The sequence below is a fragment of the Cebus imitator genome, unplaced genomic scaffold (assembly GCF_001604975.1).
Source record: "Cebus imitator isolate Cc_AM_T3 unplaced genomic scaffold, Cebus_imitator-1.0 Scaffold426, whole genome shotgun sequence".
In the NCBI taxonomy this organism is placed as follows: domain Eukaryota; kingdom Metazoa; phylum Chordata; class Mammalia; order Primates; family Cebidae; genus Cebus; species Cebus imitator.
Window position 1 is genome coordinate 728,860 of NW_016107741.1, and position 25,975 is coordinate 754,834.

At 45.5% G+C, this 25,975-nt stretch overlaps 1 protein-coding gene across 6 annotated transcripts in view; it reads left to right on the forward strand.

Moving 5' to 3' along the window:
- The window catches only part of TBL1X (transducin beta like 1 X-linked), a 248,686-nt gene that overhangs the window by 40,321 nt on the left and 182,390 nt on the right, over positions 1-25,975 (forward strand). For 5 of the 6 annotated variants that reach the window (XM_017509906.2, XM_017509910.2, XM_017509904.2 and 2 more), the window contains exon 2: positions 1,211-1,275. The gene's annotated coding sequence lies outside the window, so the exon portion shown is untranslated. Of the gene's footprint in view, positions 1-1,173; positions 1,276-25,975 lie in introns of all 6 variants that reach the window. The other variant, XM_017509905.2, reaches the window with a different exon arrangement.

Genomic DNA, 25,975 nt, shown 5'->3' on the forward strand with positions numbered 1-25,975 from the left:
GCTATTCTCCAAACAGGACCTGCGCCCACCTCATAGTGGGGTGCCTCTCCTTGGGCTCTTGCAGCAGCTGTAGTGTAGGAATTGAGAATCTTTCAAGTGCTGTGAGGGAGCTGAGACACTGAGTGTGGCAGGGCCCTGTGCCCAGGGCACGCACACACCCATCCTAACGTCTGCTGGGGAAGGTAGGGGATGCATGTGCTTTGCTTTTCAACCAGGAAGATAATTTTTGTCCCCGAGGGGACACTCAGCAATGTCTGGAGACAGTTCTGGTTGTCACACCTGGGTTAAGGGGTGCTACTGTCATCTAATGGATGGAGAACAGCGATGCTGCTGAACATCCCACAGTGCACAGGACGGCCCCACAACATCAAGACCATCTGGCCTCAACTGTCAGTAAGGCCAACAGCCAGAAACTCTGCAAGTTTGTGGGAAGCTGTAGATGCCCAAATCCCCTTTCATTTTCTCCTCGCCATGTAGGACAGTTTAGCTGGACAGTACACAGGACTCTTTCATGGGGTCATGAGAGGAGACCTCATAGTATAAGGGTCAAGTACAAAGACTTTGCAGTCAGGCTGACCTGGGTTTCAGTCCCCACCCATCCTAGTGGTGTGACCGAGAGCAACTTTTGAGTTCTCAGTGTCCTGGTTTCCTCATCTGCAGAGTAGGCATAGTAACATCTGTCTCAATTGACTTTGGAGTTTGACAGGCAATACATGCAAAGTCCTCCATTTCCATGTCACTCAGAGTGAGTGTGCAAAAGATACTATTGTTGGCATCCATCATCATAACAAGAAGAGTTACTGTGAACATGGATGAGCTCAGCACCTTGTGGCACTGGGCTGTGGTGAGGGACTCAAGACAGCTTGATGACTGAGTTTGGGCCTCAGTGAGATGGCAAAGCTGTGCTTCTCTTGCTCCTTGGACCTTGGTGACCTGTGAGGACCCCTGGGGGCTGCCTTCTCCACTGCTGCAGTTCACATAGCTAACGCCAAAGACCACTGTGATAGTGGACTCTGGGGTCCCCCTAGTGTCAAGGAAGGGACCTTGAGCTTTGGAATGCCCTGGGCAGTCTTGCCATCTGTAGGTGTGTTAACCTCATCATGCATTGTTTTTAGCACAACAAAATGGGATCGTACTGACTTTATTATTGACGTAGTATTATGCCATTGTCAGGTATGTGACGCTGCTGCTATTTTGCTGATTCCTCCAGATTTCCGTGAGGGTGGAAGGAAACCATATCAGATGCCTCGCAGAACACCAGGCCCACGGTGAAAGGTACAGCAAACTACTTCCCTCCTCTTGCCCTCTCGTTGGAAATTCTTTCCTGTGAGATTTTCTCCTCTCTGCTATCTGCTCCTTCTTCCATAGCCTACAGCTTCCTGTTGGAGTTCCTTTGATAATTTTGTTGCCTTACAGCTTTGCAATGTCCAGTGTGGTAGCCATGGGCCACATGTGGCTGTGGAGTGCTTGAAATATGGCCAGATAATATTTCTATATCTGGATTGAGATGCCTTGTAGAAGTATAAAATACACACCGGATTTCAAAAACTTAGTGCGAAAAGAAAGAATGCAAGATATCTTATTGATAATGTAATACAGTTTACATGTTGAAATGATCACTTGAATACTTGGAGTAAAATACGATGTATTATTAAATGTAACTTCACCTGTTTTTCTTTGACATTTTCTTGTGGCTGCTAGAAAATTGATAGATGGGTGTGTCGCCTTCACACTTACATACTTCTCTTGCTCAAGACCAGCCCTGCTTCCTTGCTGGCTGCTCAGTCAGATGCCTCCTCTAGTTTAAGCTGTCCATCATGGGCCCACCCATTATGTGTCCATCTCATCTTCTCTGCCCAATGTGGGCGTAGGCTGCTGGTGTTCCTGTACCTCCCCCCCAGCTTTGCTTACAATGCTTGTCTTGAGTGCAGGCTGCTGGGCTTCTCATCTTTCTTTCCATACATTTAGAACCTCTCTTCCAGAAACACAGGTTACTTGCCAGCTGGCAAGGAGCAGAGCTGGGATTCACATTCATTTATGTCATGCTCCAAACCCATGTCCGTAACAGACTACTCTCTCCAATTGCTTCGTGGATGTAAACACATAGTAAGCTCCTAGAGGGCAGGGACCATTTTTATTTCTTTCATCTCTACTGTTCAAGGCCTTTCTAAAGCTTTTTTGAAGGAATTAAGATTTCTAGTCTCTTCCCCTTCCACTTTCTGCTTTGTGAAGACACAGTATTCCTCCCCTTTCCCCTCTGGATGATACAACAACAAGGTGACATGTTGGAAGGAATCAGAGAATATCCCTCACCAAATAATCAATCCTGCTTGTGCCTTAATCGTGGACGTCTTAGCCTCCCGAACTCATGAAGGTCATCATCATATATAGGCTGATTGATCTTGGACTTCCAAGCCTCCAGAATTCAAGTCAGCGAATCTGAAAACATTTTACGGAGGGCAGGGCCAAGATGGCCAACTAGAAGCTGCAGTGTTTAGAGGTTCCTATCAGAAAAAAACCGTAATAAGCGTGTGTGAATCCTTCATCAGCAACCAAGGTATCCAGGTTCTCTCATCAAAATTGACTAGAAGGCTGGTGTGACCCTTGAGGAGATGGAAGAACAGTGTGGTGTGGCGGCCCACCTGAGAGCCACATGGGGAAGGGGAACCCCCTCACCCCATTCCAAGGGAGGTGGTAAGTGAACACGCTACCCAGCCAGGGAAACTGCTTTTCCACGGAACTGTGAAACCCACAGATTGGAAGATCCCACTTGCGAACCCATGCCACCAGGGCCTCACATCCCAACCCTGGAACACACAGATTCTTACAGCCTCTCAGCTGGTATCTGCTTAAGCTTACTGAACTCTTAGGAGGAGGGGTGACCAGCACCTCCTGCAGCTGCCCGCTATCTAAGCCCTTTAAGGTCCTGGGGATGGGCAGCAGCCAGCACTGGGACTCCCAACTGCCTAATGTGCTAAGCTCCCTGGGCGGGGGAAGGGCAGCACCCATTTCTGTAGCTCCAGGCTACGCTTTTCCCCTGCTAGAGCCAGGGAGGCTGGACAGCTTGGTCCCAAGTCTTGTCTCCACAGCCCAACACACCAGCTGTGGCAGTCTGCGGCCAGAGTGCCTCTTCAGGTCCAACTCCAACCCATCCTTCCTTAGTGGGGGGGAGGGGGCTCTGCTGCAGGATCTCCAATAGCTCTAACCAGAGGCTCAGGGGCATAATTTGGATCTCCCTGGGCCTGAGCCCCTAGGGGGAGGGGTAGCCACAGTCTCTGCAGACCAGCAGACTTAGCTTTTCCTCCTGGTAGTTCCAAGGAATCCAGGCAGCCCAGACTCTCCGCCAAGGGACAGAGTGCTTCATTAAATGGGTCCTGCTCCCCATGCCACCCAACTGTGTGAAACCCTCCAACAAGGCTTGTCAGATACCCTATACAGAAGTGATCCTACTGGCATCAGGTTGGTGCCCCTTGAGGTCAGAGGTCACAGAAGAAGGAGCAGGCACCAATCTTTGCTGCTCTCCAGCCTCCTTGAATGACACCTTCAGGCACAGGAGCAAATCAGATGAATAAGGCCTGAAGGGAACCCCCAGCAATCTGCAGCAGCCCCTACAGAAGAAGGACCTGACTATCGAAAGAAAAACAATCAGAAAGTGATAAAAGCATCAACAACAAAAATAGCAAAAATGTCCCCACAAAAACCCCATCCAAGGGTCAGCAGCCTCAAAGACCAAAACTAGACAAACTCATGAAGATGAGAAAGAATCAAGAAAAAATGCTGAAAACCCAAAAGGCCAGAGTGCCTCTTCTCCTCCAAATGATCGCAATGTTTGATTGCTCCAAATGATAATAAGCTTTGAAATTGAGGCAGTAATTAATAGCCCACCAACCAAACTAAGCTTCATAAGTGAAGGAGAAATAAAATCCTTTCCAGACAAGCAAATGCTGAGTGATTTTGATACCACCAGGCCTGTCCTGCAATATCTCCTGAAAGAAGCACTAAATACGGTAAGGAAAAACTAGTATCAGCCACTGCAAAAACACACCGAAATATAAAGACCAATGACACTATGAAAAAACTGCATCAACTAGTGTGCAAAATAACCAGCTAGCATCATGATGGCAGAATCAAATTCACACATAACAATACAAACTTTAAATGTAAATGGGCTAAATGCCCCAATTAAAAGACACAGACTGGCAAATTGGAGATGGAGTCAAGACCCATCGGTGTGCTGTATTAGGAGACCCATCTTACGTGCAAAGACACACACAGGCTTAAAATAAAGGAATGGAGGAAAATTTACCAAGCAAATGGAAAGCAAAAAAATGCAGGGGTTGCAACCCTAGTCTCTGACAAAACAGACTTTAAACCAACAAAAGTAAAAAACAAAGAAGGGCATTACATAATGGTAAAGGGAACAACTCAACAAGAAGAACTAATTATTCTAAGTATACATGCACCCAATGTAGCAGCACCCAGATTCATAAAACAAGTTCTTAGAGACCTGCAGAGACTTAAACTCCCACACAATAATAGTGGGAGACTTTAACACCCCATATCAGTATTAGACAAAACAATGAGACAGAAAATTAACAAGGATATTCAGGACTCGAACTCACCTCTGGATCAACTGGACCTAGTAGGCATCTACAGAACTCTCTACCTTAACAGAATATATATTCTTCTCAGTGCCATATGACACTTATTCTAAAATCAGCCACACAATTGGAAGTAAAACACTCCTCAGCAAATGCAAAAGAACTGAAATAATGACAAACATTCTCTCAGACCACAGTGTGGTCACATTGGAACTCAGGATTAAGACACTCACTCAAAACCACATAATTTCATGAAAATTGAACAGCCTGCCCCTGAATGACTACTGGGTGAATAATGAAATTAAGGCAGAAATCAAGTACTTCTTTGAAACCAATGAGAACAGAGAGACAACATACCAGAATCTCTAGGACACAGCTAAAGCAGTGTTAAGAGGGAAATTTATAGCACTAAATGCCCACATCAGAAAGCTAGAAAGATCTCAAATCAACATCCTAACATCATTAAAAGAGCTAGAGAGTCAAGAGCAAACGAATCCAAAAGCTAGTAGAAGATAAGAAATAACTAAGATCAGAGAATAACTGAAGGAGATAGAGACACAAAAAACACTCCAAAAAATCAATGAATCCAGGAGCTGGTTTTTTGAAACAATTAACAAAATAGAACCACTAGCTAGACAAATAAAGAAGAGAGGGAAGAATCAAATAGACACAATAAGAAATGATAAAGGGGATATCACCACTGACCCCACGGAAATACAAACTACCATTAGGGAATACTATAAACACCTCTATGCAAATAGACTAGAAAATCTAGAAGAAATGAATAAATTCTTGCATGCATACACCCCACCAAGACTAAACCAGGAAGAAGTTGAATCCCTGAATAGACCAATAACAAGCTCTGAAATTGAGGCAGTAATTAATAGCCTACCAACCAAAAAAAAGCCCAGGACCAAATGGATTCACAGCTGAATTCTACCAGAAATACAAAGAGGAGCTGGCACCATTCCTCCAGAAACGATTCCAAACATTTGAAAAGGAGGGACTCTTCCCTAACTTATGTTATAAAGCCAGCATCATCCCAATACCAAAATCGGGAAGAGACACAGCCAGTATCATACTGAATGGGCAAAAGCTGGAAGCATTCTCTTTGAAAACCGGTACAAGACAAGGATGCCCTCTCTCACCACTCCTATTCAACATAGTATTGGAAGTTCTGGCCAGGGCAATCAGGCGAGAGAAAGAAATAAAGGTGTTCAAATAGGAAGAGAGGAAGTCAAGTTGTCTCTGTCCGCAGACAACGTGATTTTATATTTAGAAAAACCCATCATCTCAGCCCAAAAACCTCTTGAACTGATAAGCAACTTCAGCAAAGTCTCAGGATACAAAATCAATATGCAAAAATAACAAGCATTCCTTTAAACCAACAATAGGCAAGCAGAGGGCCAAATCATGAGTGAACTCCTATTCACAATTGCTACAAGGAGAATAAAATACTTAGGAATACAGCTAGCAAGGGATGTGAAGGACCTCTTCAAGGAGAGCTACCAACCATTGCTCAAGGAAATAAGAGAGGACACAAACAAATGGAAAAACATGTTATCCTCATGGCTAGGAAGAATCAATATCATGAAAAGGGCCATATTGCCCAAAGTAATTTATAGATTCAATGCTATCCCCATCAAACTACCATTGATACTCTTCACAGAACGAGAAAAAAAGATTTTAAATTTCATATGGAATCAAAGAAGACCCCGTATAGCCAAGACAATCCCAAGTAAAAAGAACAAAGCTGGAGGCATCACGCTACCTGACTTCAAACTATACTACAAGGTTATGGTAACCAAAACAGCATGGTACGGTACCAAAACAAACATATAGACCAGTGGAGCAGAACAGAGACCTCAGAAATAACACCACACATCTACAACCATCTGCTCTTTGACAAATCTGCCCAAAACAAGCAATGGGAAAAGGAACTCCTATTCAGTAAATGGTGCTGGAAAAACTGGCTAGCCATATGCTGAAAACTGAAACTGGACCCCATCCTTACACCTTATACAAAAATTAACTCAGGATGGATTAGAGACTTACCTGTACACATTTTAATCATTTTCTAGCTCACAATTACAGTTGGTACTTCTCAATTCTCAATGAATTCTGTAGAGAAGTTTGCAACACCATGCTTTGGAAATGACATTGGTAATTAAAGTTTTGGTCCAAGTTTGATAATGAAGAGTATTTGAAAGGCCAAAACTGATGGATGCTTTTGAGATGAAATGGACTTTTGGGAAGAAAATGAGGGCAGGTTGTCTACTTCTTAACATTTATCTTTTTTTTTTTTTTTTTTTTTTTTGAAGACAGGGTCTTGCTCTGTTGCCTGGGCTGGTGTAAAGTGGCGTGATCTCAGGTCACTGCAGCCTCGATCTCTGGGGCTCAAGTGATTCTCCCACCTCAGCCTCCCAAGTAGTTAGGATTACAGACAAATGCTACCATGCCTGGCTAGTTTTGTTTGTTTTTTGTAGAGATGGGGTCTCCCTATGTTGCCCAGGCTTGTCTTGAACTCCTGGTCTCAAATGATTCTTCTGCCTCAGCCTCCCAAAGTGTTGGGATTCAGACATGAGCCACCTTGGATTACAGGCATGAGCCACCATGCCTGGCCTTAACATTTATCTTGACGACAGTGAAATCATTGATGTGTGCCAAGTGGGTTCCTTTTTCTAAATGGAAGCACACCGTTTTGGGTATCCATGAACTCATCATAGATATGAAGAGAAAGTTTGAAATGGCCACCAGCTGTCTGTGGTAGCACTTATATTTGTATTACTCATGACCAATGTAGCTTTCAAGTTTATGACACATAGCACCCCCTGAGTTTAACTACTTGGTTGCTAATGTGTTTGGACATCACCATATTTGTTATTTCAGGGTTCCTTTTGCTAACTGCTCTTGTGGGATTTCAGGCTTTCTCCATGTAAGTCTTTTTTTTTTTTTTTTGAAACGGAGTCTCGCTCTGTCGCACAGGCTGGAGTGCAGTGGCGCTATCTCGGCTCACTGCAACCTCTGCCTCCCAGGTTAAAGTGATTCTCCTGTCTCAGCTTCCCTATTACGTGGGACTAAAGACATGTGCCACCATGTCCAGCTAATTTTTTGTATTTTTAGTAGAGATGGGGTTTCACCATGTTGGCCAGGATTATCTCAAACTCCTGACCTCAGGTGATCCTCCCACCTCAGCCTCCCAAAGTGCTGGGATTACGTGCCCAGCCAGTGTAAGTCTTTTGAAACACAGACACCTGGTGCCTCTCCCGTGAGTCTTTCAGGGAAAGATTGAGTTCTGTGTGAGGTTGGAGTTTCTGTTCAAGTGACTAGACTGCTTCCCACCCCTCTTTATTTGAAAAACCAGCATGGTCTTCACTTTTTCCTTGAGCCTACAACAACAGGGTGCCTGTTAATGTGTTTCCAGGACCTTGTGTGGCTCCTTTGCTCTGCTTATTCTGAGAACAGAGCCTTGGGACTGTGCATTTTGAATACAGATGAAGGCACCTGGAGGAGGTCTCCAGAGTCTCAGCACAGTTGAGGAAACAAGCAAAGCATGCTACATGTGCAGGAAGATCCCTCATTAATTCCTATGATGACCTCTCTGCTTTTTTATTTTAAGTTAAAAGGAGTCAACACCTTGGGTTTTGTTAGACTGGACAAGGTGGCAAGTCATATTAAACTAACCCAGGCTGTTGCTTGAGTTTTCACTGAACTTAGACTCCACTGACAAGTATATTCAAACAGAAACTCCCCTCACGAGGTGGCCTGATGGTGCACTCCAGTGGTGGGTGCAGAAGGTTTGGAGGGATCTGCTTCCTGACTGGGGCAAGTTAACCTCTTTCTGCCATAGTTACCTCTTTGCATGTCCTAAGAGCACCTGCTTATCAAATCCTTGGGAGGATTCACTGAATTTGTCCACTTGTAATCCACATGGAAGAATGCGACTCTTGTTATTTTTGCCAGTTTGATTCAACAGATGTTTGTTCCCTGGACTAGTGTTTCTCAGCTGGGGGTGATCAGCATCTAGGGGACATTTGACAAAGTCTGGAGACATTTTGGGTTGTCACAACTTGGGGAGGGAGTTTTACTGGCATGCAGTGAATAGGAGCCAGGTGTATTAATCAGTTTTCTGTTGCTCTAAAGGAATACCTGAGACTGGGTAATTTTTAAGAAAAGAGGTTTATTTGGTACACAGTTCTACAGGCTGTTCAAGCATGGTGCTGGCATCTGCTTGGTTTCTTGTGAGGCCTTGCAACTTTTACTCGTGGTGGAAGGCAAAGGGAGAGCAGGTGTGTCATGTGGCAAAAGAGGGAGGAAGAGACAGAGGGAAGGCTAGGCTCTTAAACAACCAGCTCTTGCATGAACTGAGGGAACTCACTCAGTACCAGAGGGTAGGCACCAAGCCATGGTTTCTCCATGAACCAAACACCTCCCACTAGGCCCACCTCCAGCGGTGAGGATTACCCGATTACACTTCAGTGTGAGATTTGGAAAGGACAGACATCCAAACTATATCACCAAAGATGCTGCTAAGCATCCTACAGTGCACAGAGCAGCCCCCATATACAGGATTACCTGGCCCCACAGCGCCAGTAGTGTTGAAGTTAGGCTACCCTGTAGTTCACTTGCTTACTGTGTGTAGGAAGACCAGAGGCCAGGTAAGAAAGCAACAACAGCAAGTCCCCCTCGAACCCAAAACCAGAAAACCCCACATAACATGGACGGTTATTTAATTTGCAGGAGATTGAGTCTCAATCCAATAGAAGACCTTTATTTCCTTGCTAGTTAAAGAGAGGTTTTTCCTGGTTCATTGTCTGTGTTTGTTGCAATTAGTTTTTATTGACCTATAGAAAGGAAGACCTTTCTAGGGTTCATGTGTGTTTCTTGGGTTTGCCATGTTTTGTTCTCCAAAGCCCCAGGAGGATTCCCCAGTAATAGAGACTGTGTTAGATTGTTGACATTTTATTTTATTTTTTGTTTTGTTTTAAATGATTTCTTTTGATTAATTACAGACTCACACTGCATTACAAACGGTGGTGGCATCTCACAGGACCATAGAGCAGGAAAACCCAGGAAATCCATGTTGGTGCAACATGGTTACCTAGCCTTGGAGCCCTTACTTGGATTTCACCCTTTTTACATGTACTCATTTGTGAATTACATGTTAAAGATGAGAGTCAGTAATATATTTCCAAATGTCAACAGAACATAAATTGAGCAGAAGAATTTATAATGAGACAGAGGACTGAGCAGAAGAACTCATAGCGAGCTAGGGCTAACAACCTGGCAAAGAGCTCCTTGACTGTCTTGGAGGCCAATGTGTGGGAGCGTTGGTGACGGCCCCCAGGAAGCCAGATGTTATTGGGAGTTAAAATGATATATGTGTACTGCTCATGCGTATATGGAGTGTGCTGCTTTTGTTTCTGATGCTGAAATAAGACAAATCATTTCCCTTTTGAGCTCCAGGTAGACTGATGGAGAGGGGGAAACAACACCTACTTACTGCAACCTGAAATCCTCTGCCTTGGGTCCACTTTCTAAGTTCCTATAGTTCTTATTTTGTAAACTGATAAAACAACTTTTCTCCTTCAAGTCATGATCATCTTGTGTTTTATATTAATTAACCCCATATAGACCTCATAGACCTCTCTTTGGAATACCTCCTTCTGATCTGCTTGGTCTGTTTGCCAGTTAGTCACCTTACTAGGAGAATCAAAATGTAAATTCATGATAGACAGGAACCCGACATTATCAGCACAGGATGTGGCAGAATGATTTTCCTTTCCCACCTCTCACTGTTAAGGTGATGAGATTGGAAACGGTGAATACCGCAGAGTTCTGTAACTCTGAGTGTGGAGGAAGAGGTGGCAGCCCTTGACCTCAGCAGTGGAGCCACATCATCGAACATTCCCATCCAGGAATCTGGACATGCGCTGGTCAAGAATTCAATGCAGTTGCCTTTGGTTATGGGATTGGGAAGCTCTTCTTGTGAGTGAGGCATGGAGTGAAATCGCAGAAGCCTGTGTGATTTGTAGAAACCAAAGCCAGGCTCGTTTGCTGCCTTGCACAAGGGAGATATTATAAGACCAGGAATTTATTTGTGAGCATCATCAGTGCCAAGGAGCCTGTCCAACATTTATAGAGGCTTTTGGGCTAAATGGAAAAGGGCTTGATCTGTCTGTGGAGACAGAAAGTAGTTGAGTGGTTGCCTAGGACTGGGGTTTTAGGCAGGTAAGAGGTTGTCACTGCTAAAGGGTACAGGGTTAATGGAAATTCTTGAAATTGGTGGTGCTGATGGTGGCTGCACAACTCTGCAGGTACTAAAAGCTGTTGAGTTATACTTGAAATGGGTGAATTGTATGGCATGTGATTTATATCTCAATAAACCTTTCAAAAAAGGGTTCAGGACCACTGTTTTTGTACATGTCCTCAAAATACCTCCTGTACTCTAGTGTGGTCACAGCTGGTTCATGTGCACGGACATAGTGTCAGTGTCATTGTGGAGATAGCAGTTTCAGATTGACTGGTTCCAGAAAATGTGTCCCTGCCTGTTATCTCCACATTGCCACAGCTAGAAACCAAGGGTCCATAACAAGCAGTGAAACTGTGGTTGATATCAGAGGAAGCGGATAGTGTCATCTCTTTTATATTTTTCTCTGTTCTCTCCCTCGCCTCCTTTGCCCACTTCCTTCTCCAAAACAAAACAAAAGAGAGAAAGCAAGAGATAAGTGGCTGAGCTGAATGTGCTCCGTCCCTTTGGCAGAGAGTACACATACCGGAGGGAAGATAAGTGAAAATGCAGCCTTTCTCAAGGGCCAGCCTGGATAGAGATAAAGAGAGAGCCACAGGCACACAGGCCAAGCATCAGCTCCTCAAGTATCTATCTCACTATTCAGGGTTGGGGAAATATTTGATACCTCAAGTCGTCTTTATCTTCACTGATGAAACTGACGTAGATGATTTTGGAGCATTTAGGGAGAATGCAAGGGAAACTGACAACACACTTGATGCAGTCGGGTAACCAATCTTTGTGTGGCCCTCCAATGACTCTTTCTTGCTTGGAAATTATTGGAAGTCCATAGTTTTAAGTCATTGAAATGACTGTCCCTTCCATAAAGCATGATGTAGCAAAATGGAAAGCATACTTCTGGTGAAATGTGTTTTTCAAAAAAAGCTTATGACATTGAGGAGGTCATTTCCTATTTCCTGGTATTCAGCAATTTTGCTTTGAGCTTTGTAGAATTGGCCTGGTACTTAGTTCAAATAAGAAAGGAATTACTGAAATTGCACATCATGTTAAAAACCATCAGGGTTTTGAGTCCTGAGACATGTTATCTAAACATCTGTCTTGCTATTTTGTTCCAGCCCAAGGTAGGGACTGTAAAACACCTTCATTCTAAACTGAGTGCTATGCAGTTTCTGGGAGAGCAGAAGAAACGTGGTAGGAAGGAACCACCCAGGGTGGGTAATGACAGAGCAGAGATAGTCAGATAGGACCAGAGACAAGGCAAGAGGAAGAGCCTGCAGGAACCAGTTTCTTGCACATTTGAGGGCTAGACCTGCCAAGAGGGAAAGGCCAATGTCTTTGTGTGTTCTTTGAGGAAACCTGAGTGGCCTGCCCTGCCTTTCACCCTCTGCTCTTTGACTGTGGATTCCTTCCCATGCACCTGTGCATTCTCAGTGTTGTGGTGAGATCCTTAAACGGACGCCAAACCCTGACCTCTGAGGCCTGGGCAGGAATGTAACCCAGCCTCAAGAGAAGATAAAGACAGAAAGAATAAGTATTATAGCGGGGACCTTTTTCAGGAATCTGCCTTCTGCAGGGCAGTGCTCTAGATGCATTTGAGCCAGCATAGCAAATCCACATCACTAGAAAGACTCTTCCCATTTTACAAGTTGGGAAACCAAGGCCAGGGCTATGACAAGTGTCAGGTCCCCAAACTCTGAACTGCAAATAGAGCTGAATGGTGGCAGGTGGGCCATTGTGATTTTAAATGCATGTGCTTTTCTGGGCACCTTCGTGCTTCTCCAAATGCCAGAAGCATTTCCCCAATAATTCATAGCACCATTCAGCCAAGATTCTGCAGTACAGTGCTCTGGGGAGTCCATGAGTGGACGGTCCTGTGGGTAGAAGCCACGAGCTGAAGATAGTTTTACATGTTTAAAGAGTAAGAAAAGAGACGGGGAGTAGTGGCTCATGCCTGTAATCCCAACACTTTGGGAAGCTGAAGTGGGAGGATCACTTGAGCCCAAGGAATTCAAGACCAGCCTAGGCAGTATAGCAAAACCTCGTCTCTACAAATAAAATAAAATTAGCTAGGCATGGTGGCAGTGCTCCTGTAGTCCCAACTGCACGGGAGGATTGCTTGAGCCCAGGAGTTCGAGGCTGCAATGAGCCATGTTCATGCCACTGCACTCCAGCCTGGGCAACAGAGCCAGATCCTGTCTCAAAAACAAACAAACAAAAAAAAAAGGCAGCACGTTGATAGATGGAAATGATGTGATATGCAGATAAAGTTTTACTGGAGCTCCACCATGCCCATTCATGGACATATTTTCTGTGGTTGCATTTTCACCACAAGGGGTGTTGCCACCATTGCAATAGGTACTGTATGTCTAGCAGAGCCTAAGATACTTGCTTTCCTGTCCTCTGCAGAACTAGCATGTAGATCTGAGTGCTTGAAGGCACGTACCACCTGAGGTGTGACTTGGACTTTCACCTCTCCTTAGCCCTTCTTCATTTCCATCCTGTTCTCATCTCACCTTGCTTAGAGAAGCCTGATATTTCACAATTAGAGAGTCATTTACTTGACATGAAGTCTTGTCCCAGTTAAAGTGCCAGTAGCCCTGGGAGAACTAATACATTAAACCGTATCAGTTATTTATACCTCCGGATTGGAAGGGATTGTTGCTGGCTTTGTCCTATAACAGCTGTGACCAGAGGACAGAGCTGAAGGGCTGTTGCATGAAATCAGGAAGGTGTGGGTCACCTCTGTGCAGGGTGAAGGAAGAGAGGAGACTGGGTTATCTGCCTGATGACCTTTATTCATGGCCTTTTCTGCATCCTCCTCTGTCACCCAGAAATTGGGATTGTTGGTGATAAGGGTTACAACGGAGCTCCTCTCTGGGAATTGATGTTGACTTCAGAGTGCCATTTAGCCTGAAGACACTCCTTGCACCATTATCGTAGAACCAGAGTGGTGGCCACATGTGCAGACTGTCCATGCTGATGCTGATGTGTAAGGCAGGGCCCATAGGTAGGAGGCGGTAGAGCTGGGATTTTACATGGGCAGCCTTCTGCTCCCCTGATGCTTAGCTACATTCTAGTGCCTTGGGTGCAAAGTCAGCTTAACATACATATGAAGGGTGCTGGCCCATTTCCTACCTTTGTGTTTACTATTTTAGATGGTTGTGTCTCCTTGAGCCCGGACTAGGGAGATAACACAAGAAGGAGAAGCCACGTGGTTTCTGTCTCGTCCATGGTACATGGAACATGTTTCCCTCAGTAATATTACAGTCAAGATGTGGAATGCCACAATGTACAGTTGCCACCATATGGTATACTACACACACACACATATATGTATATGTACTTTATTTTAATTTTTTTTAGAGACAGAGTGTTACTCTGGTGCCTAGGCTGGAGTATGGTGGTGCGATCATAGCTCCCTGCAGCTTCGAACTCTTGGGCTCAAGCGATCCTCTCACTACAGCATCCCAAAGCACTGGGATTACAGCTGTAAGCCACCAAGCCCGGCCTACTTGTACATTTTTCATGGCAAATGTACATTTCAGTTACATTGTGGGCTTTAAAAAGCCTTTCTAGGCTAGTTGGGAATTTGACCCTGTTTTTTACAGCATAGTTTTTAGGAGAAAAACATTTCTGAGGAAGTAACAAAGGAAGACTTGGGCTGTATCCCATTTGTAATTTAGAGACCACTCTCATTTCAAAATTTCTTCTCTCAGCATGTTTTCGTTTTGAGGCATGAAGTCGGCAGGCAGTGAGTGTCTTTTTTACAGTGACTCTGGTGTCTTTGGGAAGCGGCTTCCTTCATTTGCCTTTCCACATTTTCTTTCTTGACTTCTCCAGGCATTCAGCTGCAGGCATATACCTCTGCTGCTGGGGGAGTGGCAAGGAGTGGGGGTTGGAGGAGCGGGGATAAAAATTAGCTAGAATTCAGAAACAGGAGTGACAGCGCAGATGATTTTCATGCTAACCTACTTTAAAAGCTGCCAGAACAATTGTGGAATAGGAAATCTCTCATTTCTCCTGCCCTACTCTGACAAGATCTAAAAATAACTTCGAAGAGATGGGCATGTGGCCCTTTGATCTCCTTGGCCTGGAGTATTTCCTGGTAGGAGCAGAGCTTACGGGAAGGTGTTCTTCAGCCAGGGAAGGTGTTCTTCAGCCAGCTGTCTGGCAGTCGGAGTTGTGGGCGGGGCTGATTACTGTAATCTTCCTTCGCCATTGAATGATTTCATCTGCCCCTGGTTTCCGTTACTTGCTGCTCTAAATATTCCTCTCCCTATACCTTCCTTTTATGTAGCTACAAGCTGGAATATGTGCATGGAAGACCCAAAGGAGACAAATCACACTTGGACTCCAGAACCTTGGTGCTGGATTTAGCGGCTATTTACCAAGTACGTCCTCTGCCAGAATAAGTAGCACAGATCTTTGACCCCCAGAGGGACTGTGGTCTAATTGGAAGACACAAGGCAGAGGTGTAAAAAGGGAGCTCTGGAGATAGGAATTTGAAATGGGGCTGAGAGCTGATAAAATGGCCTGGCACTAGAGGCCAGGGAGATGGGAGGAGGAGGAGTTCCTAGGAAGGGTGTCCCCTGAGAGATTCTGAAGAGTGAGCAGAGATTGACAGGAGAGGTGAGAGTAGGCCTAGAGTTATCAGGGCTGCAGAGGTGGCCTTGGCACGTAGAGGCCATCGTATCCATGTTGGCTTCCAGTATAGGGGCAGTGCATCTGCGGCTGAAGATGGAATAAATGGGATAGTGGCTAAAAAGATAGGAGTATGGGGGACGCTTGTCCTTGGAGAGGTCCTCCTTGCAGATAAGGGGAAAAGTAGAACAGTACTTGACGGGGAGGCTGGTGTCAGGGAAGGATTTTTTTTACACCGGGGAGACTTGTGGTTGAGTTAAACAGGTTCTAGAGGGCCAGGTATGGTGGCTCATGCCTGTAATCCCAGCATTTTGGGAGGCCAAGTCAAGAAGATTGCTTGAGCCCAGGAGTTGGAGGCCAGCCTGGGTAGCAGCAGCGTAGAGAGACCCTGTTTTTACAAAAAGTACAAATATTTGCTGGGCATGGTAGCATGCACCTGTAATTCCAGCTACTTGGGAGGCTGAGGTGGGAGGATTACTTGACCCCAGGAGTTGGAAGATGCAATGAGCTGAAATTGTGCCACTGCCCATCAGCCTGGGTGACAGAAGGAGACCCTGTTTCTAAAGGGAACAAAAAAGAGGTTCAAGAGATAAGATAAAGAATGGGGAGAGGGGACATATTTTTTGCAGGAGGGAAATTTTGAGGGTTCAGTCTTAGAAAAGGAGCAGTAGAGACAGATGGGAAGGTCGTAAATGTGGAACCTTTGGAAGCAGAAAGGAAGATGATTTCTCTTAAAAGTTTTGCCTAGAGATGACTAATGTAAAGGACTTTAGTGTTCTAAGGGAGAAGGGAAAGCCAGACGTGGTGGGTCCAGTGGATGCAGGAACCGACCCAGGCTTTCAGATTGTACATTAGGGAGCAAAGAATATGTGCTTGGGGGTGGGGAGGTGGCTGGCCAGAGCCAACCTCCCTCCTCCCATGACCCCTACGTAGAATCAGAGTTGCCTCATTTAGTGCACCTGAGTCAAGGCCTTTGGTTTAAGAGCGTATCTGAGCTCATTAAAGTCATTGCTTGGTATCCTTAGGGGATTGGTTCCAGGACCTCCTGTGGAAACCCAAATGTTTGCACACTCAAATCCTACAGACCACCCTGCAAAACCCACTGATAGGAAAAGTTGGACCTCTGTGTCTGTGGGTTTTGCATCCCATGGATACCGTATTTTCCGTCCGAATTTGGTTGTAAATGCAGAACCTGCCCATAAGGAGGGCCGATTGTATTTATTGAAAAAAATCTGTATTGTTCAAGGGTCGGTTATAGTTTGAACTACAAAAAGCAAGCAACCAAACAAAAACCCCGGAAACAAAAGCTTGAAAAACCAGTGGACTAGATCATAAGTCAGAGTAGACTAAAAAGGACTACATCCCCAGTGGAACTTTCTGTGTAGTCTGGTAGCCATATCTAGCTGTGAAGCACCTAAAATGTGGCTCATGCAACAGAGGAATTGAATTTTAAATTTTATTCCTCTTAAATATATATTTTTGTCTTTCTTCTTTTTTGTTTTTTTTTTTTCCCTGAGATAGGGTCTCACTCTGTCACCCAGGCTGGAGTGCAGGCTTGCGATCACAGCTCACTGCAGCCTTGACCTCTTGGGCTCAAGCGATCCTCCCACTTCAGCCTCCTAAGTAGCTGGGGCCACAGGCATGAGCTACCATGCCCGGCTCATTTTTTTAACTTTTGTAGAGATGGAGTCTCACCGTGTTGTCCAGGCTGGTCTCAAAACTCTTGGTCTCAAGCAATGCTTCCACCTCGGCCTCCCAAAGTGCTAGGATTACAGGCGTTGAGCCGCAGTGCCCAGGCTAAATATGTATTTCAGTAGCTCCATGTGGGGAGGTGTCTTGGACAGAACAGGTTAGCCCACGAAACTCTCTGGGCTCTGAATGAGAGGGAAGGATGAGAGTTCACAGATGATCCCAGCGGGTTGGTTCTGGAAGTGAAACCTGCAAGTACTCTGGCTTGGGGAAGGCTGACCATGGCAGGTGGGAGGAGCTCTCTGAAGGCCAGGGCCTGGCCGAGGGGAACAGGGCTAGTGCTCACGTCTCCCACACCCTAGAGATGTGCTGGTGTGTGGTATGCTGGCTTCCAGCCTTGTGAGTTTCTCCTTATGACTGTAAATGCCGGGAGGGTTGGGACTGTGTGATTTTTCTTCCTGCTCGGATTCAGACCTGCAGCTGCTCGAGAGTTCTTTGCTAATTAGTGAAGGAAAGCTGGCTTGAAGGAGAAGCAGTTGAAGTGGAATTCATTGTCCCCGCTTCTCTGCAGCAGGAATGCCTTGTCCCTTCTGCCTTGGTTGAACTCATTTTCTCAGGCTCCCACCTTTGAATGGAGGCTCTTATCGGGCTCTCCATCTCCAGCGGGTCTGTTGACATTTCCCCATGGGAAAGGAAAAGACCATCTGAAAGTTTCCATCTGTGCGCAAGGTTTTCTGAACATGTGGACCACGTGGGTTTAATTTTGTGAGGTCAGCAAGAGTTCTTGTGGTTTGGGATTGAGTAAAAACTGTAGGCTTTGTATGGGAAGAAAATCTCTCTCACCTCTGTCTTCTATTCGTCACTCTCTACACAGACTCTCCACTTGCTTTAGTGCTAAAAACACAAACAAAGCATTATGTTGAAAAAAAAACCCAAACCCCAAGTCCAGTAGCTGATTGCCCTGCTGTGGCTTTTCTACCCTCGTCGTCATTCTTCAAAGAAAGACTTCACTCCTCTCAGCTGTCACCCTTTCACCTTTCACTGCACGCTGTCTGGCCTCTGCCCCCACTTGAAAGAAGCACTCTTCCCAGGGTACTTGGGAACTTGGAACTGTGAGCCCCCAGAGTCTGCCCAGCCCCTCTGTCCCTGCCTTTCAAGCAACAGCTACTGCTGCTGTGACCTGGGGTGCCCCTTTCCCTGGGCAGCATTACCCACACTGGGCCACATTGGGCCATGTCACCGATACTGGGCCAGGTCACCCACACTGGACCATATGAGGGAATGCCACCCACACTGGGTCATGTCACCCACCCCAGGCCACACTGGTCCATGTCACCTACATTTGGCAGGGTCCTGTCTGTCTTCAGTCTGGTGCCACCTTTATCCTGATGTTCAAGACTCTCAAAACACTAGAGGCTCAGCAGCCAGCGTGGGGGCTGAGACCTTCAGCAAGGTGCCCTAACCCCACCCGTGAGGGGAAGTAAGTGCTAACTCCTTGTGCCTGAGGCTCAAAGGGCTGGGCGCCTTTATTGGTCCCTGTGCCTGACACCAGTATCCTTTATTCTTCCTTTTAAATATATATTTTTGTCTTTCTTCTTCTTTTTTTTTTTCTTTTCTCTGAAATGGAGTTTCTTTCTGTTGCCCCGGCTAGAGTGCAGGGTTGCGATCACGGCTCACTGTAGCCTTGACCTCTCGGGCTCAAGCGATCCTCCCACTTCAACCTCCCAAGTAGCCGGGGCCACAGGCATGAATTACCATGCCCGGCTCATTTTTTATCTTTTGTAGAGACGGGGTCTCTCCGTGTTGCCCAGGCTGGTCTGAAACTCTTGGTCTCAAGCAGTGCTTCCACCTTGGCCTTTCAAAGTGCTGGGATTACAGGTGTGAGCCACCGTGCCTGGCCCATTTTAACCATTTTTAAGTGTTCAGTAACAGCAAGTACATTCACACAGTTGTGCAGCCAACCTCCAGAACTCTTTTGTTTCGTAGTCCTGAAACTCCATACCTAACTACCCACTCATTCCCCCTTTCCTGGCCCCTAGCACCCACCATTGGCTTTCTGTCTCTGTGTGCTTCATGGCTCTGGGACCTCAGGTAAGTGGAATCCTACAGTATTTGTCTTTTTGTGACTGGCTTATTTCACTCAGTGTAGTGTCCTCCAGGTTCATCCACATGGTAGCATGTGTCAGAATATCTTTCCTTTTTAAGGCTGAGTGCTGTTCCATTGTATGGATAGGTCACTTTATTCCTCCGTAGATGGATACTTGCATTGCTTCCACCTTTTGACCGTTATGAATAATGCTGCTACAAACTTGCCTGCACAAACATTTCCTTAAGTTCCTGCTTTCAGTTCTTTGTTGTGTACTTTCTAAACCTTTTTTTTTTCACCTTTTATTTTGAGACAGGGTTTCACTCTGTACCCCAAGCTGAAGTGCAGTGGACTCCAGCTTGACTCGCCATAGCCTTGATCTCCTGGGCTCAAAGAATCCTCCTGCCTTAGTCCACCAAGTAGCTTGGACTATAAGCACATGCCACCATGCCCAGCTAATTTTTGTATTTTTGGTAGAGATGAGGTCTTGGTATGTTGCTCAGGCTGGTCTTGAACTCTGGGACTCCAGTGATCATCCAGTCTTGGGTTGGCTGTTGGAGTCCATTAGAATATTCCAGAGGGATGATGATTCCTTGGACCAGGGAGTGGTCCAGTAGCTGGAGAGATGGGAGTCAGTTACAGTCAAGACAGTGGGATTTATTGCCATTCTTGATCTCCCTCAATGGTGAGAAATTTCCTCTTTCTACACAACTTCCGTGGAAACCCAGAACACCATGGGTCCCCCACAGGCAGTCTTAAGAGGATAGCTGTTTTTGTTTTCCTTCCAAATTCCCATTGGACTTGAGGTCAGAGTCTCACTTTGTTTTGAATATTTGAAGTATTATACCTAATACCTGAATAGACCATATGCTTTTATTTTTCTTTTTTGATACCGCATTTCTAGATATATGGACAAATTTCTCAGTGAGAGAAGTGAACACATAACTCTAACGTGCAATAGCAAATGCTGCAGGAGCACTGGGAGCCCATATTCCCGCGTTAAGATGTTATTAGACCTTCCCTGGAGCATCCAAATGGTCTATAATTGCTTAATAAGGAGACGTTTTGCTGAGATTTACATGATAGAGATTTGCTTTTTAAAAAGAAATTATCCAAATTTGAATGGAAAAATTGCATAGTCTCCTGAGTATTGTTTTGCCTTTGACTCTGTACTGTTTAAGAACTGATTATGAGCAGGAGGAAATAACTCACTTCAGCTGTAATATAAATGTGCATTGGTATTTAAGCATATGTGACACATAAAACAATACCAATTTGGCCAGCATTTAAATGTTTATGTAAATTACATTGTTGGACAGGCACTTTGCTCTCTGTATCTTGCAGAGTAAATAATTTTTTCCCAAAGAGATTTTGTGTTTAAAAGTCCTTAATACTACTACTATTAGGAGTGTTAGATGCCTGAGATGTAGTTTTCCTCTTTTTGCCTGAAAGGCATCTAGTGGTATTCTTGTGTATGGAACATTCTTGCCTCACTTTTGTTTCTAGTCCTGGTTCTTCCTGTGTCAGAAATAAGACTAATGGGTGCAGCCGCACCTGTAGTTCAAGATGAAGGGGTGTGTGTGTGTGTGTGTGTGTGTGTGTGAGAGAGAGAGAGAGAGAGAGAGAGAGAGAGAGACAGAGAGAGACAGAGAGAAAGAGAAAAAGAAAAAACAGCCTCTTTGTAATACCCAGTTGACTCAGTGAAGTCTGTCTGGCTCTCTGAGCTTTACTGAATTCCTTCTTACTTATTTTGAGGCCGGAGGTGGAGATGAGTTCAAAAGCAGATACAATTTGCCTGTCGCCTAAATGAGCAGAGTAGATTGCACATAATCTTTTCTAGATGAAGCCTGTGTTTTTGGCATTCTGCTCTCGAGTCCTCTCTGAGCTGATTTGAGAGTGAACCGGAGTGTTAAGTTGAGAGAGATGTTGATGACTCTGGTGTGGTCTTTTCCTTTCGGGGAAATGGAGATGAAGCGACTTGCCCGGGGTCCCCGGGAGGCAGAGTTTGTGCCAACATGTAATTTTCCGATTCTAAGCTCTGTGGTCTTCAACAGCAAGGTGGGTACCCTTTTTCTGTAAGGGACCAGAGAGTACAGATTTTAGGCTTTTGGGACCAGACGGTCTCTGCAACTAACTACTCACCTCTGCAGCTCAGCCACATGGTGAGAAAGCAGCCCTGTACATTGCATAAATAAACAAACGTGGCTGTATTCCAATAAAATTCCATTTATGTCCACTCACTTTTGAATTTCATAGAATATCCTATAAGCACATGTCAGCAGCCTCCTCTGCGCAGGCCCATGCTTGGAGGTAGTCGTGCTGGGGAGAGTTGCTTTCTGCCATCCTGGAGTTGATAGGCTTGTAGGGAGGCAGATACTAGAAAGCAGCCACAAACGCACTGTCACGGGAATTGTGATGGGGAGCAGTCCTCCCCTGTGCATTTAGAAAGGCCCCGCCGCATGGAACCATTGGGATGCCGAGGCTTGGACATTGCGTGGGATTTGAGACGAGCCAGGCATGGGCAAGGAGACGGGGCCGTGGATCACACAGGGGAAAAGAGGTCCTGACCTGTTCACCCCCAGCCCCTTGCTTCCCTTGCCCGCTGGTGTTAGGAGGACCCAGAGAGGCCGGAGTGGGAGGAGTGACTGTAGCTGCAGCTCAGAGCAGCATCTCAGGAGAAGCCAGCTGTCTCTACTCACATCATGGGAGTTTATTTCCAGTGTACGAGAGGAACTATTGATGGAGAAAGACAGGAGGCACGTTTGCCCTGCAGATTCCTCTGAGGCAAATTACTATAGGTGTCTCGTCTCTGTTGTATTCATCATACTACAACCTTTTTTTAAGCGATTCACCGTGATCTCCTTAGGCCGTATTTAGGCACTGACCCTAAATGTGCATTAAAAAAAAGGTTTTGGATATTTTGGCTTATTTATTTGTGTGTGTGTGTGTGTGTGTGTGTGTGTGTGTGTGTGTGGTTAAATTGGCGTCCTTGGGGTGGGGGGCAATCAGTGGAACCTTCTCTTTCTTCTGCCATCTTGCTCCACCCTATATTTTGGTTTGTTTTTGTTAGGGGTCGGCAAACCTTTTGTTGTCAGTGGCCAGATAATAAATATGTTGCAATTTTCAAGCCCTGTAGTCTCTGGGTGTTGTATGGCCAAAGCAACCATTGACAACATGCGAGTGACTGAGAGTGTTTATTTGTGGGCACTGAGGTGCTGGGATCCCGTATTTACACTGTTCTGCCACCATCACCGCCATTCATAACTCCAAAACTTTTTAATTTTTTGGTGGGGGAGTGGGGTAGGGTCTTGCTTTGTTGCTTCCTGCAGCCTTGATGATCCTCCCACTTCAGCCTCCCAAGTAGCTGGGACCACAGGTGCGTATCACCACGCCTGGCTAATTTTTTAACTTTCTGTAGAGACGTGGTCTCCTTAGGTTACCCAGGCTGACATCAAACTCCTGGCCTCAAGCATTCCTCCCACCCCCGCATCCTAAAGTGTTGGGATTACAGGTGTGAGCTACCGTGCCCATCCTTAGAACTTTTTCATTATCCCAACCTGAAACCCTGTCCCCATGAAATAGTAACTCCCCATTTTCCCTCCCCCCAGCGCCTGGCACCCAGTGTTCTATCTCCTGTGTCTGTGGATTTGACCCGTCTGAGGTGCCTCATGTCAGTGGAGTAATGCAGTGTTTGTCCTTTTATGTCTGGCTTTTTTCACTTAGCGTCCTTGAGGTTCTCCCATGTTGTAGCCTGTCAGGACATTTGCAGCTGTCTTAGGAACACAGGTAACTTCACTTCCCATTTGAAGGGCGAGGAGTTCTCCAGAGGCCCTGAATAGGAATAGAGATTATGAGGCATTGGTGTTTGGAAGGAGTGTCTCTGAAATAGAAGTGACTGTCAGATGAAGAGGGACGATTCAGTATTGTACCCAGGCCTGTCTTTCCAGAGATGCCCAGCCTCTTTGCCTAGTTCGTGCTCTGGTCCCCTGGGCAGTGACCCACTGCTGCACGTAGGTTTCCTGGGAAGCCACAGTGCTGAGGATCCTGTGAGACAGGCTGAGGATCAGAGCCTGGGGAGTGCAGGAGCTGGGCGGTGCTACTTTGCAGATTGGGAGGACTGGGCTGTGGGGGGTCCCAGGGCCTTTAGCTGACCCCAGGGGTGCTCCGGGTCTGGGCTTGTCCTGACTCAAGTCAAGGGGCTGGGGCCTTTCTAAAGGTCCACATTGCCCATCGACAGGGCCCTGGCTTTGGGTGAGGGCAGCCATTGGAGATGGGGGGATGCCCTGAAAGGGGGTCTTGGGCACACCCTGCAGCATCCATGACACCACATTCTGTCCCGCCTGTTGTTGGCTGTTCTGGAAACAAGCACTGGAAAATACTGAGTGGAAAAGTTTTCTGATTTTTTTTCCTGCTTTGTTTGGGTTTTTGGAAAACAATTTCAAAATTAGCGTATGGCTTGTTCAAATTAAATCACTAAGGAAGTGCCTATGGTACCGTTTTGATCAGGCTCTAGGTCTGTGTGAACCATGGCCCATATTTGAAAATCCAGCTTCATTGGGACATAGCCATGCCCATTGGTTTTTGTGTCCTCTGTGGCTGCTTTAGTGTGCCACCAGGGCAGACTTGGGTGGGTTGCAGCCGAGATGGCATGACTCTCAGGGTCCGAGATGTTTACTCTCTTGCCGGCCCTCTGTCATCTCTGACCTTTGTGGTTGCCACAGTTTTCTTGGATCTAAGAGTTAAAGGCATTCCTGAGGGGAGATGGCCTCACCTCTGCAGTTGCCTAAAATGCTGAATTTCAGCCATGTTGAAGGAGGGGTGGCATTGTGTGGAGTGCATTCACAGCCCAGGCGTGGGTTCAGGAAGGCAGTGTGGACACCTGCCAGGGGCCTGCTACACCAGGCACGGTGCAGCCAGGTGGAGACTGCCAGGCCCAGGCGGCCTTCAGCAGCTCTGTGGCTTGTTTCTGATGTCATTTGAGAGTAAGAATAATATAGACGTGGGGGGTCATGAGGCTCAGGGTAAAAACTTTAAGGAAACCTTTAAGGCAACATAAGGAGACCCTGTTTCTACAAAACATAAAAAATAAATAAATAAATAACCAAGTGTGGTGGCGAACACCTGTGATCCCAGCTACCCAGGAGGCTGAGGCGCGAGCCTGGGAGTTTGAGGCAGCAGTGAGCCCTGATTGCACCATAGCACTCCAACCTGGGCCACACAGCACGACCCTGTCTCAGAGAGAGAGAGAGAGAGAGAGAGAGAAAGAAAGGAAGAGAGAAAGAAAGAAAGAAACCTCCATGGCAGATGCATGGAGGAATGGGTTAATATCTAGAAATACTGTGAGTCATGGAGTAAAGAAAGCCCACAAAAGAATAGAATACCTCATGAATGTGGGGAAAGCATTTCTGAGCTCCTGTAGTTTCAGAAGTCTTTAAAAGGCGATTAAAAAAAAAAAATGAACAGGGGAGCCCTTTTGTTGTTGATGCCTTCCAGTACGTACATTTATAAGCCAGGTGGTATTTTAATGTCACGAGGGGGTCCATTCTCCCATCTGTCTCCTGTGCTTTTGTTAGAGTCAGTAGCTTCTGGGCCTGCTTGACATTGGAGAAGATACTGAATGCAGAAAATTCTGTTTAATTATAATGATTTGGTTTTTTTTCCTTCTGTATTCAAGTTTGCCTGCTTCTAATGAATTGGCAGAAATGAAGAGCTTTCTCAAATTTTGCCAGGACCATTTAAAAGCAATTAAAATCAATTTAGTGATTAAATTCAAAATTATTGTCTGGCTAAATGATAGTTTAAAATTCAATTTATGCTGGCACTTACTTTTTAATGAACAGATCACATCACACATTTTTATGTTCTCAAATTATCTGTGGCTTTAAAGCTGGAAAAAAAAGGTGCTCTTTTAAAAAAAAAGTACTGCGTTTCCTTTTTCCTCTTCCTCTAAAATATTTACATGTTTCTTTTAAAATAAGGTGAGAAAATCCCCTCGACTTTTCAATTTTGAGAAACTATACTTATCTTTTCATCACAAATGTTCATGTATCTGTGTTGAAGGCGACCCAAGAAATCTTAAAATATAACAGAAAGAAAATGTTTCTGGATTTTTTTCCCTAGAATACATACACTTTTAAATGGCTCATTTTACCCGTTGACCTTAATTCCTCCTCACCTCCATTACATTTTTAGATGTGTTCAATGAAACGTAGTCCTCCCCTTTAAAAAAATGGACCGAGCATCACGTGTGAGGCTGCAAAGAGGCTCACTGCCAAAGCATCTTATCTGCTGTATGTAAAGCCCTGCCCCTCTGTCAGCAGATAACCCGTGAGCACGATGTGTGCTTGTGCCGGGTGCATTGCATTAAGAGAATGCAACTGAATAGAGAAGGATCAGGATCTCTTATGCAGAGGTGGGGAGTGTTAAAAAACGGGGAGGCCTTCGTGGTGGGGGAGGGGTGGAGTTAGTGGGAGATGATTGTGCTTAGTGCTTAAATTCCCTGCATTCCCTAAGAGACTCACACAGTAAATGAGTCGGGAGAGAGAGACAGAGAGAGAGGCAGGGGAGAGGGAGAGTTCCTTTCATTCATGACATGATGAACTTTGCATGTTTCAGAACAATTTACATTTTTCCTTATTTCTAGGTACTGTTTTGAAATCCCAAGAACCTGGAGGGGGTGTGTGTGTGTGTGTGTGTGTGTGTGTGTGT